This window comes from Schistocerca cancellata, chromosome 2 (genome assembly GCF_023864275.1).
Source record: "Schistocerca cancellata isolate TAMUIC-IGC-003103 chromosome 2, iqSchCanc2.1, whole genome shotgun sequence".
Classification (NCBI taxonomy): domain Eukaryota; kingdom Metazoa; phylum Arthropoda; class Insecta; order Orthoptera; family Acrididae; genus Schistocerca; species Schistocerca cancellata.
The window spans coordinates 468,183,791-468,197,564 of record NC_064627.1 but is presented as its reverse complement, the minus strand read 5'-3'; the positions used below and the strand labels follow the sequence as shown (position 1 = coordinate 468,197,564).

The window sequence follows — 13,774 nt, the reverse complement described above, 5'->3', positions numbered from 1 at the left end:
GTGATGGGGACGCCAGGTTACTTGAAATTCATAATCATTGGATGTGGCTGCCATCCCAGATCGACAGTGTCTTGTGTTGAGTGCGACCAGCACAGGACTTCAGGCACGATTCTACAACGGTGGATTTCGACAAATATACACACATTCTACATTCTCTGATGGATGTCTACCGGTGTGTGTCCTTCTGCAGCAAGAAAAGAATAACGGTACGCTAGCCCTATTTGGATGCATTTGGTAATAACGTCGCCATAGTTCACGTTTATGCATTTACCGAACGCCCGTTGCGAATACACGAATGCTACACTAATCTCTTGGTGCCGGCCGGTGTGGCCGTGCGGTTCTAGGCGCTTCAGTCTGGAACCGCGTGACCGCAGTGGTCGCAGGTTCGAATCCTGCCTCGGGCATGGATGTGTGTGATGTCCTTAGGTTAGTTAGGTTTAAGTAGTTCTAAGTTCTAGGGGACTGATGACCACAGATGTTAAGTCCCATAGTGCTCAGAGCCATTTTTGAACTAATCTCTTGCCTACATGAAGGTATACACACGTATTAGAGTCGTGCTACGTTGCACATACGCTGCAGCAGTACCATAAAACCGAAACTTTTTGATCATTCCCCGCCCATTTTTTTCCGGAGAACCTCCGTACCTATGACTTACAGTCACGAAATATGTCATCACATATCCAGAACTTATTAAAGAAAAAATGTAGCTATGGTGACATAAATATTCAAGCCCGTTTATCTCAAAGAGTAAAAGACAGTTCATAAATAAAACACTCACACATAACTAATACTTTTCTTTGGAATAAATGTGGTTGTCGCTAGGATGTGAATGTTGAGAAATAAATGTGTAGACTTAAAGAATAAAGATGTAGAATGTTAATAATGTTTGTTTCGTTTAAAAACCTTTAATGGTTTTCACATAAAAAATTCGAAGGCATTACCTTTCAGCACGCTCTCATAGATTACTCTTCCAGAGGGCAACAATATGAAAACTGCTCCTCAGCAATAGAATTTTCTAAAAATACAGTTTAGTTAAACAGGTATGAAAAGATGGCAAACATAGAGATGAAATTATTAGAAGCAGTTGATATAGATGTGACGATGATAATTTCCAACATGTTCCGTTTGGCTTGGATGTTTGTTTAGTTTCTGTATTTCACTGGAGGATGATGTGTAGAGACTCAGTCAGCTTCGGGTAGTTGACAGATTTTTGGAATGGTATCAAAAATGGGACATGGGACTGAAGTAGAAGGTTAGAATAACGGAATGTGTAATAGCACAGGTTCAGGCCATGATTATGTTGGTGTTTCGGTGTAGTAGGATTGGGACGGTAGGGTGCAAGGTGATCAGACAAGAGTATGCGGGAGGAAGAAAGTGAAATGAAAATGATGACGGAATGTGTGCCAATTGTACTGAGACAAGGGCAGTCAGTATCACCTGATGAAGAGTGTGGGTCGCTCGAAAGCATGCATGTTTTGGAGGACGGTTCTGATGAAACGGACTACATCTATGGTGGGAGCAGGATACGGGACGCAGGATGGTGTCAAGCCAGACGGGCACAGTCAATTCATTTCTTCTGTGAGAGAGTTTTTCCTTGTAGAACTATGGTTCAAATTTGGTAAAAGTATTAAATTGGAGTGAGACAGCAATTTCAAGTATTGTATGAGGAGTTGATTAGATATGCAGTGAGGACAAACCAACTACTTTACAAGAAACACTTTCTGTCATTCTTTTAGTTGAAAAGTACGAGAATGTGGTAAAATGACGTTTTATATTACATAGTTCTTTGTTATACTCCCACAAGTGTTAATCATAATTGACTTCACTCCTGTTGCGTGTTAAGTCAACTCTCTGCGAATACACTATTACTTGTGTGATTTGGCGATTTTTCGGACTCTCACCCAAGTACGGCCATTCTAATGTGCTGCATTTACGTAGGTGTTCTTTTGTAGCTTCTTTGGCAGTACAACATGTAGCAGGAGGAGGAGGAGATTAGTGTTTAACGTCCCGTCGACAACGAGGTCATTAGAGACGGAGCGGAAGCTCGGGTGAGGGAAGGATGGGGAATGAAATCGGCCGTGCCCTTTCAAAGGAACCATCCCGGCATTTGCCTGAAGCGATTTAGGGAAATCACGGAAAACCTAAATCAGGATGGCCGGAGACGGGATTGAACCGTCGTCCTCCCGAATGCGAGTCACAGCATGTAGCAGTTTTATATTTTAACTATATTATACTAATAAATTTTACAGGCCCAAAATTTAAAATGGCTTCACAGCCGAAACTGTAGACTGAGGGTAACAAAGAAAAAGTGGGCAGTTCCGCTTCATTCCAGTGTCAGACGGTGTAGTAAAATTTGATCACATATACAACTTGTGGCGCCTGTGGACCATGATGCAACCAAAATAGTTTGTCTGCACAAATTTGTTTATATACTAAGTCGTTCAAGATAAAACTCCAGAAACTCACTGAAAGTCTTCGGTTTAACAAGCAATGTCTACATTAGTGTCAAGATAAATCCCGGATACACTACTGGTCATTAAAATTGCTACACCAAGAAGAAATGCAGATGATGAACGGGTTTTCATTGGACAAATATGTTATACTAGAACTGACATATGATTACATTTTCATGCAATTTGGGTGCATAGATCCTGAGAAATCAGTACCCAGAACAACCACCTCTGGCCGTAATAACGGCCTTGATACGCCTGGGCGTTGAGTCAAACAGAGCTTGGATGGTGTGTACAGGTAGAGCTGCCCATACAGCTTCAACACGATGCCACAGTTCATCAAGAGTAGTGACTGGCGTATTGTGACGAGCCAGTTGCTCGGCCACCATTGACCAGACATTTCCAATTGGTGAGAGGTCTGGAGAATGTGTTAGCCAGGGCAGCAGTCAAACATTTTCTGTATCCAGAAAGGCCCGTACAGGAACTGCAACATGCGGTCGTGCATTATCCTGCTGAAATGTAGAGTTTCGCAGGGATCGAATGAAGGGTACAGCCACGGGTCGTAACACATCTGAAATGTAACGTCCACTGTTCTAAGTGCCGTCAATGCGAACAAGAGGTGACCGAGACGTGTAACACATGGCACCCCATACCATCATGCCGGGTGATACGCCAGTATGGCGATGACGAATACACGCTTCCAATGTGCGTTCACCGCGAGCTGATAGTCCATGCTGCTGCAAACATCGTCGAACTGTTCATGCAGATGGTTGTTGTCTTGCAAACGTCCCCATCTGTTGACTCAGGGATCGAGACGCGGCTGCACGATCCGTTACAACCATGCGGATAAGATGCCTGTCTCTCGACTGCTAGTGATACGAAGCCGTTGGGATACAGCACGGCGTTCTGTATTACCCTCCTGAACCCACCGATTCCATATTCTGTTAACAGTCATTGGATCTCGACCAACGCGAGCAGCAATGTCGCGATACGATCAACCGCAATCGCGATAGGCTACAATCCGACCTTTATCGAAGTCGGATACATGATGGTACGCATTTCTCCTCCTTACACGAGGCATCACAACAACGTTTCACCAGACAAAGCCGGTCAACTGCTGTTTGTGTATGAGAAATCTGTTGGAAACGTTCCTCATGTCAGCATGTTGTAGGTGTCGCCACCAGCGCCAACCTTGTGTGAATGCTCTGAAAAGCTAATCATTTGCATATCACAGCATCTTCTTCCTGTCGGTTAAATTTCGCGTCTGTAGCACGTCATCTTCGTGGTGTAGCAATTTTAATGGCCAGTAGTGCATATGCCCACTAGTCTTAATCATAATTGACTTCACTTCTGTTGCGTGTTAAGTTGGCTCTCTGCGAATTAGGATTTTTTGGACTCTCAACCAAGTATGGCCATTCTAATGTGCTGCACTTCCGTAGGTGTTCTTTTGTAACTTCTTTGGCAGTACAACATATAGCCGTTTTAATATTTTAAGTATATTATACTAATAAATTTTACAAGCCCACAATTTAAAATGGCTTCAAAACCGAAACTTTACACTGAGGGTAACAAAGAAAAAGGGGGCAGCTCCGTTTCTTTCCGGCGTCAGATGTTGTGGTAAAATTTGATCACATATACAATTTGTGACGCCTGTGGACCACGATGCAACCAAAATAATTTCCCTCACAAATTTGTTTGTATACTAAATCGTTCAACATAAAACTTCTGAAACTCACTGAGAGTCTTCGGTTTAACAAGCAATGTCTACATTTGTGTCAAGATAAATCCTGAATATAATATTTCTATGTGTGGAGTAAACGTACATGGGGTATGGTAAGTAATACACTTTCACATATGTACATTAAAGTTTTGTTTTCTTTAACTTTCTATTTTTTGCCGTTTTGTTCCATATCCTTTCGTATGCATTTGTATGTTGTAGCCTTACTTGAGAAGTTGCGGAACTTGGCGAAACACGTTTTTCGTTAAACCAACAGCCACATACGGGCACTTACAATATTTAAACTGCCACAAAATGCCTTAGCACAAATGCTTTCCTAGTTTTCGGTCTCGGTGCTCGCCGATGTACAGTGCCTTTTGTTTTCGTACATTGCTGTTGGGCGCATCCCTTTTATTTGAATCGGATTGCGTTCTTCGAATCGGTGCTAAGACAGAGCAGTTGTGTTCTCCCACTGAAACAAAAGGAAGAGAAAAAATCTAAAAATCGTACGCCAATGGCCAGTGCATTTGAAATTTGTAAAATTCTCAAAATTTGCATGTGTATAGGAATTCGGCTTCCAAACCTTAAAACACCAATGAAGTGCCGCATTAAAGGTACGGCAGCCACGTGTACGTCTCCGATATGAATCAGTGGAAGAGTCCCATGTGTCAAGGCACACGTCCGCCCATGTGGCCGTGTGTACAGATGTCAGCGGACGGCAACTGTCGTAGCAGGAGACTCCAGACTCCACCCGGCCGGCGACAGTGGCAGCGGTAGATAGGCAAACCTGTCCATCACACGAGCGGACGGCCAGTCATCCACGGCTGCTGCCGAAGTACTCCACATCCTAGGCGCTGCCATTTATCTGCTGTTTATCATTTCTTACACAGGTGCTAACCCACAGTTTAATGAGAGCCTCTGCGCAGTTTAAAGCACGTATAGTGGAACTAATAATAAGTACGAGGGGCGTTCAGTAAGCAATCCAAACTTTTCTTTTTTTTTTCTCAGTCAATTAGGATTGAAAACATGCGAAATCTGACATCCTGGAATATTCCCGCTTCAATCCTTTAGTTTCATGAAGATAGATGGAGGTGCTGTACGTAACCTTCAAAATGGAGTCTGTAACGAAGGTCTGTGTCAAGCTAAGAGCTGTCATCAAATTTCTTTTAGCGGAAAACCAGATATCTGGCATTGAGCAAAAGTCACAGTAAGTCGCGAGGCGTCTGCGCTCATCGCAACAAGGTCGCGCAAACCTGTACGATCTCCGCGTGCCGACCTCACACAGCTGTGTCTCCTGTAATATTCGAACGTGTGGACACTCTCATTCGAGATGATCGACGGATCACAATCAGACACCTCGCTGATCAACTGGACGTCTCTGTCAGTACACACTGGTACACCAGTTGGGGTACTAAAACCTGTGTGCCCGTTGGGTTCCTCGGTGCCTAACAGAAGACTATAAAGAGCACCGAAGGACCATCTGCAAGGAATCGCTTGCGCGTTACGAGGTTGACAGTGTCAATTTTTTGTCGAACATCGTCACAGGCGATGAAACATGGTTTCATCACTTCGAACCGGAAACATAATTACAATCCATGGAGTGGTGCTACACCACCTCTCCTTCGAAGAAAATTTTCAAGATCACATCCTCATCTGCTAAAGTCATGACGACGATCTTCTGCGACTTTCAGGGAGTTATTCTGTTTCATGTCCTCTCTCATAGTGCAATGACCAAATCGAAAATGTATTATGTTACCATCAGAAAACTGATGATGATGGTGATGTTTGGGTTTTGGGGCGCTCAACTGCGCGGTTATCAGCGCCCGTACAAACTCCCAACCTTTGCTCAGTCCAAACTCGCCTCATTCATGAATGATGATGAAATGATGAGGACAACACAAACACCCAGTCATCACGAGGCAGAGCAAATCCCTGACCCCGCCGGGAATCGAACCCGGGAATGCTACCGCACGACCACGAGCTGCGGACCCATGATCATCACTTGATTTGATTCGACTACTTTCCATTACTCTTTTAATTTTTTTAATGTTCATTTTACAACCTCTTTGCAATACTCTATCAATTATGTTCATCTTCTATTCCGGGTTGTTTGCCGTCTCGAACACAATTACGATGTCATAGGCAAACCTCAAAGTTTTCTATTTTCTCCTCCTGAACCTTAATTCCCCTTTAAAAATTTCTCTTTGGCTTCCCTCACAGCTTTCTCAATGCTCAGAATAAATAGTGACAGCTCCACTGAGAACTCACCTGATCGGTGAAATATAATGTCCACTGGATGCTATGAATCGACAGCACACACGTGGACTTTTCGATCAACTAACACGCCGTGAGAAACAAGAATAACAACACGGGGATAGGCTACAAGCTTGTCTCATTTTGTTCCCAGCTAGTGCGCTTCTTTCATGTCCTCTGACTCTGGTAACAGCAGTAAGCCCAAGTTTTCTGTAAAGATTGTTTTATCCCTGGTTGTTGTTGTTGTCTTCAGTCCTGAGACTGGTTTGATGCAGCTCTCCATGCTACTCTATCCTGTGCAAGCTTCTTCATCTCCCAGTATCTACTGCAACCTACATCCTTCTGAATCTGCTTAGTGTATTCATCTCTTGGTCTCCCCCTACGATTTTTACCCTCCACACTGCCTTCCAATACTAAATTGGTGATCCCTTGATGCCTCAGAACATGTCCTACCAACCGATCTCTTCTTCTGGTCAAGTTGTGCCACAAACTTCTCTTCTCCCCAATCCTATTCAATACTTCCTCATTAGTTATGTGATCTACCCATCTAATCTTCAGCATTCTTCTGTAGCACCACATTTCAAAAGCTTCTATTCTCTTCTTGTGCAAACTATTTACCGTCCATGTTTCACTTCCATACATGGCTACACTCCATACAAATACTTTCAGAAATGACTTCCTGACACTTAAATCTATACTCGATGTTAACAAATTTCTCTTCTTCAGAAACGCTTTCCTTGCCATTGCCAGTCTACATTTTATGTCCTCTCTACTTCGACCATCATCAGTTATTTTGCTCCCCAAATAGCAAAACTCCTTTACTACTTTAAGTGTCTCATTTCCTAATCTAATACCCTCAGCATCACCTGACTTAATTCGACTACATTCCATTATCCTCGTTTTGCTTTTGTTGATGTTCATCTTATATCCTCCCTTCAAGACACCATCCATTCCGTTCAGCTGCTCTTCCAAGTCCTTTGCTGTCTCTGACAGAATTACAATGCCATCGGCGAACCTCAAAGTTTTTATTTCTTCTCCATGGATTTTAATACCTACTCCAAATTTTTCTTTTGTTTCCTTTACTGCTTGCTCAATATACAGATTGAATAACATTGGGGAGAGGTTGCAACCCTGTCTCACTCCCTTCCCAACCGCTGCTTCCCTCTCATGCCCCTCGACTCTTATAACTGCCATCTGGTTTCTGTACAAATTATAAATAGCCTTTCGCTCCCTGTATTTTACCCCTGCCACCTTTAGAATTTGAAAGAGAGTATTCCAGTCAACATTGTCAAAAGCTTTCTCTAAGTCTACAAATGCTAGAAACGTAGGTTTGCCTTTCCTTAATCTTTCTTCTAAGATAAGTCGTAAGGTCAGTATTGCCTCACGTGTTCCAGTATTTCTGCGGAATCCAAACTAATCTTCCCCGAGGTCGGCTTCTACTAGTTTTTCCATTCGTCTGTAAAGAATTCGTGTTAGTATTTTGCAACTGTGGCTTATTAAACTGATTGTTCGGTAATTTTCACATCTGTCAACACCTGCTTTCTTTGGGATTGGAATTATTATATTCTTCTTGAAGTCTGAGGGTATTTCGCCCGTTTCATTCATCTTGCTCACCAGATGGTAGAGTTTTGTCAGGACTGGCTCTCCCAAGGCCGTCAGTAGTTCTACTGGAATGTTGTCTACTCCGGGGGCCTTGTTTCGACTCAGGTCTTTCAGTGCCCTGTCAAACTCTTCATTCAGTATCGTATCTCCCATTTCATCTTCATCTACATCCTCTTCCATTTCCATAATATTGTCCTCAAGTACATCGCCCTTGTATAGACCCTCTATATACTCCTTCCACCTTTCTGCTTTCCCTTCTTTGCTTAGAACTGGGTTTCCATCCCTGGTACCTTCAGAATTTCAAAGAGTCGAAAGCTTTCTCTAAATCTACAAATGCTATAAACATAGGTTTTCCGTTCTTAAACGTAAGTTACGTGGTCAGTTTTGCCTCGCATACTGCTACATTTCTCCGGAACCGATACTGACCATCGAGGATGAGCTATGTAAATGATAACAACAGAGAATGATATACAACATTTTCTCACATTTCTTTGCTTTTCCAGATGTCGTATTAACTAATTTAAGGTCTTTTCACGTCAAATATGCAGAACATGTATTCACTGATCAAGAGCGAGTGATATTTACCCCCAACGAGGGATACGAATAATGGTGAAATCTGTCCAAGCGAATCATGTCCGTGCTTCTTATAGAGTGTAGCAACACTGAAAATGAAGATAATCATTAACCCTTACAATGCAAATGTCGGATCTCGCCCGACACACTGATTTTCCGCTCGTATGTAGAAAGCAAGCAGAATGCGAGTAACGATGATGGCTTAATATTGAGAATGGGAAGACTTCTTCGCAGTAATTATTTCTTTTTCATACGGACTACATTGTTCGTGAAATTACAGCCACAATAAATGAGTACGCCTTAGCAAAATTACAGGAAATTATTCCACTAAAAATATTTCCAATGTGACACTCTTTGAAAGATGTTATCACAAAAAGTAAAGCCATTTCTTGGCGTAATGCTGAAAATAGCTCTCAGTTCAACAGTGGAAGTAGGTGACTGTTTTACCAAAGACTAGCTAGACCGAAACAATTTATTTAAAAGTGTTTTCTCTTGGATATTTCATGCATCCACTAACACTGTTTCAAAACCAAAGCTTGGGAGTACACGGTTGGCAAAATACTAACAGAAAGCACAACCACTTATATATTTTCTAATTATGTAATCTCATTTAGGAGAGGCATCTATGAAATTATTTTAGAATATTTATTTGTAAAACAGTCTCTGGATTTCTCTGTAGCAGTTAGACTTCGCTCTTTTTCAATTTTTCTTTTATTTTCTTGTGTGACATATTTTAATTTTAATGAGTATTATATTATGTGTTTCAGGCGTATAATGAAGGGCTTGAAGAAGATGTAAAATTCAAGAGTTCAACCAGTGATTGGAGTGTCGCGAAGTTGGAGCGCAGCTACGTGTGGATGCTGATCACCCTGTGACACTCATCCCAGGTCAGTACTTGCAAAGCTACTAACTGCCAAAGCAGACCGTTACTTTATCAAACTTTCTTCCAGAATGGAACTATTGTACAGCAGTTAGTCTGGACATTGAATTTTTTTTAAGCGCTGAATGCAACATAGAACTGTGTTGTGCGTGGGATGCGTCGTTTTAGTAAATGCGACATGCAGCGGAAGACAGAGTATTTCTTACTCTCCTCAACAGTTACGCTACGTATAGGTGTTTGAAGCTCTTTCAAGAAAATCGTTACAAGAACCCACTGTAACAGTTTTTCGTGATATGAACAGTTAAGGACTGGCGATGTCACAGTTACTGATGAAACTACATTCGACCCGAAATACATACTCAAACGAGCTAAGACCAAGCGAGGCATTTAAAATGTACGGCAGTAGGAATGAAGATGTTCAGAAGCCATAAATTACAAGTTACTAGAGTTGTGAAAGTACCGTAGGCTATCATAAACTGCCAAAAACAAGTTCAGACTATGGTAGTTTCCCTGTCACCCTAGGCTGGTTAAGACTGTAACCGCGTTAGCTGTACGTAGGGTGAATTGCATACCTAGTAGACATTACTTCATCTGGGTCGCTTTGTTGGCGTATGCGATCATTGTCTTAGTAGATTCCCTAGAAACCAGAAGCGGTGGACCGTCTCGGAGCGGACTGAGTATGTATAAGGGTCCATGTAACCTATGGAATACTTTTGTTCTACAGTTTTCCACCCGTCTGTTTCTTAAAAGTAAAAGTGTTTATAGCAAATTTGAAACTGTCGATGTTAATTCAGGTTTATTTGAAAGTTGTTGATTTGCAACTTGAAACAGAGGGATGTTTTACTAAAAATAAAAAAAACACGGATTTATAATAGAGTGCTACAAAGCGCAACTTGCTCAAACAAAAACAAAAAACATCATATCAAACATAACTTCAATAGTTCGTTGAGATTGTAAACCATGTTTCTCATATTCATAAACAACTTTCGCACTTGCAATAATAACAGGAAACCCTTGTCTTTGATCATGCTGAGTACAAAATAACAACAATACTAACGTAGATTTTTGATGTTGTGTATGTAAACTGCATTTACATCAAAAGTAATTTCATTGGTTACATAAAAACATATACGTTACGCGATCAATTAATTTTTATTATTTATGAAATGCAATTTATATTTTGAGTAAATATTATGTGCAAAACAAAGGGAAAAATAATAAGGGAAGTAGTCGGCTTCCAGTTTCTCTCTCACATATTTGTTAATGTTTATTTCCCTATCAATGCTATCAATTGTATTGACTGTATTGTGCATTATAGTGGGGACCTAGAAACAACAGAGAAGCGTCGTCCCGCCGTAGCCCTCAGTGGTTCATAGCCCCACAACAGGCCACTGCAGTCCACCCACCCCACCGCGCCCCATACCGAACCAAGGGTTATTGTGCAGTTCGGCCAGTTCGGCCCAATATCCTGACTGCAATGCATATGAGGCGCTTAATACGAGTTCTTTTTTTTTATTATCGAATGAACCGCATCATATGTCATCATTATAGCGTTAGTGGATAAATGAATGAAAACTCCACTCACAGAATTATGATTAAGAACAACAAAACCTAAAATTGCCATGTTCATAATCAAAATCCACTGAAAATAGAGAGACATCTAAAGATAAAATTAGGAGTAGCCCTGCTAGAGCCTCGTGCAGATCGTACAAGTAGATATGTGGGAGTTTTAAATGAATTGTTAAAAGTCTGCAATTCTGATTGGTCATTTGGAAAGCTAGAGTACAATAGCTACGACTATAACGTCTCCTTCGCGTAGATCTTGTGAACCAGCGTATTCATTTGCCACATTCGCGGACGACTGATCGAGTCAGTTTCACTACGGGCGGGTAATATCTCTAGTGACTAATGGACACCACATCTCCGTCGGAGACTCTCCGTAGACGACAGATGTCCTAGTCCAAGACTCTCAACGGCCTCCTACATCAGCAAGAGCCTACTGGAGCGCTTTCACAGAAATATAATTGCTGTCTATTTTATCCTTACCTTACACATCACTTAAATATACGTTCTGATACTGCCTAAATGGTTGAACATTATATACCAGCACGAACATGAAAAATTATCACCAGTAACTGGAAACAGAGTAATTACGTGTACTGAAGCAAATAGTTTGCAAACCACTCTTAATGCGACTTGTTTCATTTACTGGTCTCTGTCAAGTAGTAGCTTTTCTTAAAGAGTCTCACCTGGATTAAGGCTTCTCCATGAACCAAGTCCGAGCGAGAGGGCGCAGACGTGAGACGGCGGGGTTCGTACGCGAGAGGGCACAGGTTCAGGACCCTGATCGACCTTACGGATTTAGGTTTTCCGTGGTTTCCCTGAAGAGCGTAATGAGAATACCGATATGGTTACCGTGAAAGCACGCGGTCGATTTCCTTCTCTATCTTTTTCAGATCGAGCCTTACATACTGTCAAGCGACCGCTTATGGTAGTTTGCAGAGGGAGAGGAGGGGGGGGGGGCTAGACCTGGGATGTAATTTTTAATATTTTGGAAGACGAATAACGAATTAATAAAAAAAAGTTCCAGTTCATACTCCGTTAAAAACGTGAGTAATACCGACTTTTAAATAATTTTCTTGAAAGAAAAACACCTGTCTACACTATATTTTTTCCTTTCGCCGAGAGATATGGGGTCGGGGGGGGACAACCCCCCCCCTTTCCCTCAGTTGCCCTGGACATGAGCGGCCTTACATCTTGTCGAGGAGATACTTCCCTCTGTAATGAACTGCATGTGTAACTTTGACAAGTTCGGCGGCTATTGTATTGGCCTTTCATACATACTAAATTGAGAAAACTCAATTCCGAATACATACGGATTGTGCTCTAAGAAAAATGTCACCCAATACGGCCTTAAAGGAAATGAAACTTAGCTAAGTAAAACAACGTCCTCTGACAGGGCGTGAATTTCGGACCCTACACTCGATTTTAGAATTATACTTGCAAAACTTCAAGAATTAAAAACTCTTTCAGCTTCATCCGTGTCAACATATGGGTAACAGTAGTAATCGTGTGGTGCAACAGACAGGACAATGCTGAACGTTTCGTTGTAGGTGTGTAACTCTGAAGCACTTCATGGTAAACGTTTTAATATAATGCCGTTCGCATCTTCTGCACCGAAGCATGGAAAGTTAGACTCACTTCCGTTCTTCATTATTCTCTTCTTTTAAGGTGATGTACACATGATAAAAAGTGGATTACTTATCCGTAATCTGTGGTCCATATTAATCATATTGAACTCACATCAATTATGCTTCGGTTTAATGTGTAACAACCGTATTCTCTTCCTTTCAGGATGGCGAAGACATTCATAGTTCTCAAGAAACAAACTCGCAAGGATCGGAGGATACAACATTACCGCAGTCCGCCACAACACGCTCAAGTTGAAATTCTAAGCAGTCTGCGAGGGATAAGGAATTGTTGCATTTGAAGAATGCAATAGACGCCCTGAGGACAATATTAAACCATCCTATGAGCACAGCTGCACAATATTCGGGATCTACTCTGAGACTACAATACGGAGGCAATGGCGGATGTACAGAAAACCATATCAGCGAAATGAGAAAGTTTCAAGTCTGAAAGTCGGAGAAAAGAAGCTATTGGCTACAAACACTATCGCTCCAAATAGGTTTATAGATGGCAGGCATTCAGATGCGTTTACGTTGGTTATCGGTTTATTATAACATTGTTTTGTAAGAACTGTAAACGATTTGTGTTAAATCTGTATGTCTATTTCTATCGTTGTTGTATTTTAGTAAAACGTACAATAAGTATAAACCCGTTAAGGTGATATGTTTCCCTTATCCTGTATTCTGCGAATCGGACATACATGGCATAGCAAACAATTGGAAGAAATTTTCCAATTTTACATTTTGAGTTGCGTCTTATCAGAAAGGAAAAAAAATACGATCTATAAGTTCGTTTCTGTCAATGATGTTACCACGTAATAGTATCTTCTTTTATTATTAAATCTTGAGTTAAATCTTGCATTGTTCTGCATCATTCTTCGATGGCTAAACAGATAATAAACACAATAATTTATTTCGACAAAGCTTCCCAGCACCCCAGCCCGTGTCTCTTCTCCTTGCAGTAGCGGATTTGCACATTTTTTATTTCTTTTACCTAATACCGTTTTCAAGCAGAAAGGGCCAATTCCACTATATCAAACTTACGTACTAAAACCTTCATTTCAGAGACAATAATGGCGTTTCGGCATTTACAGACTGCCGAAACTGAAAT

At 41.4% G+C, this 13,774-nt stretch overlaps 1 long non-coding RNA gene across 1 annotated transcript in view; it reads left to right on the top strand.

The window, feature by feature from the left end:
• The window catches only part of LOC126146203 (uncharacterized), a 91,450-nt gene extending 78,065 nt beyond the window's left edge, over positions 1-13,385 (top strand). The window contains exons 2-3 of the long non-coding RNA XR_007529770.1: positions 9,363-9,482; positions 12,830-13,385. This is a non-coding gene — a long non-coding RNA (uncharacterized LOC126146203). The remainder of the gene's footprint in view (positions 1-9,362; positions 9,483-12,829) is intronic.
• The last annotated feature ends 389 nt before the right edge of the window (positions 13,386-13,774 follow it).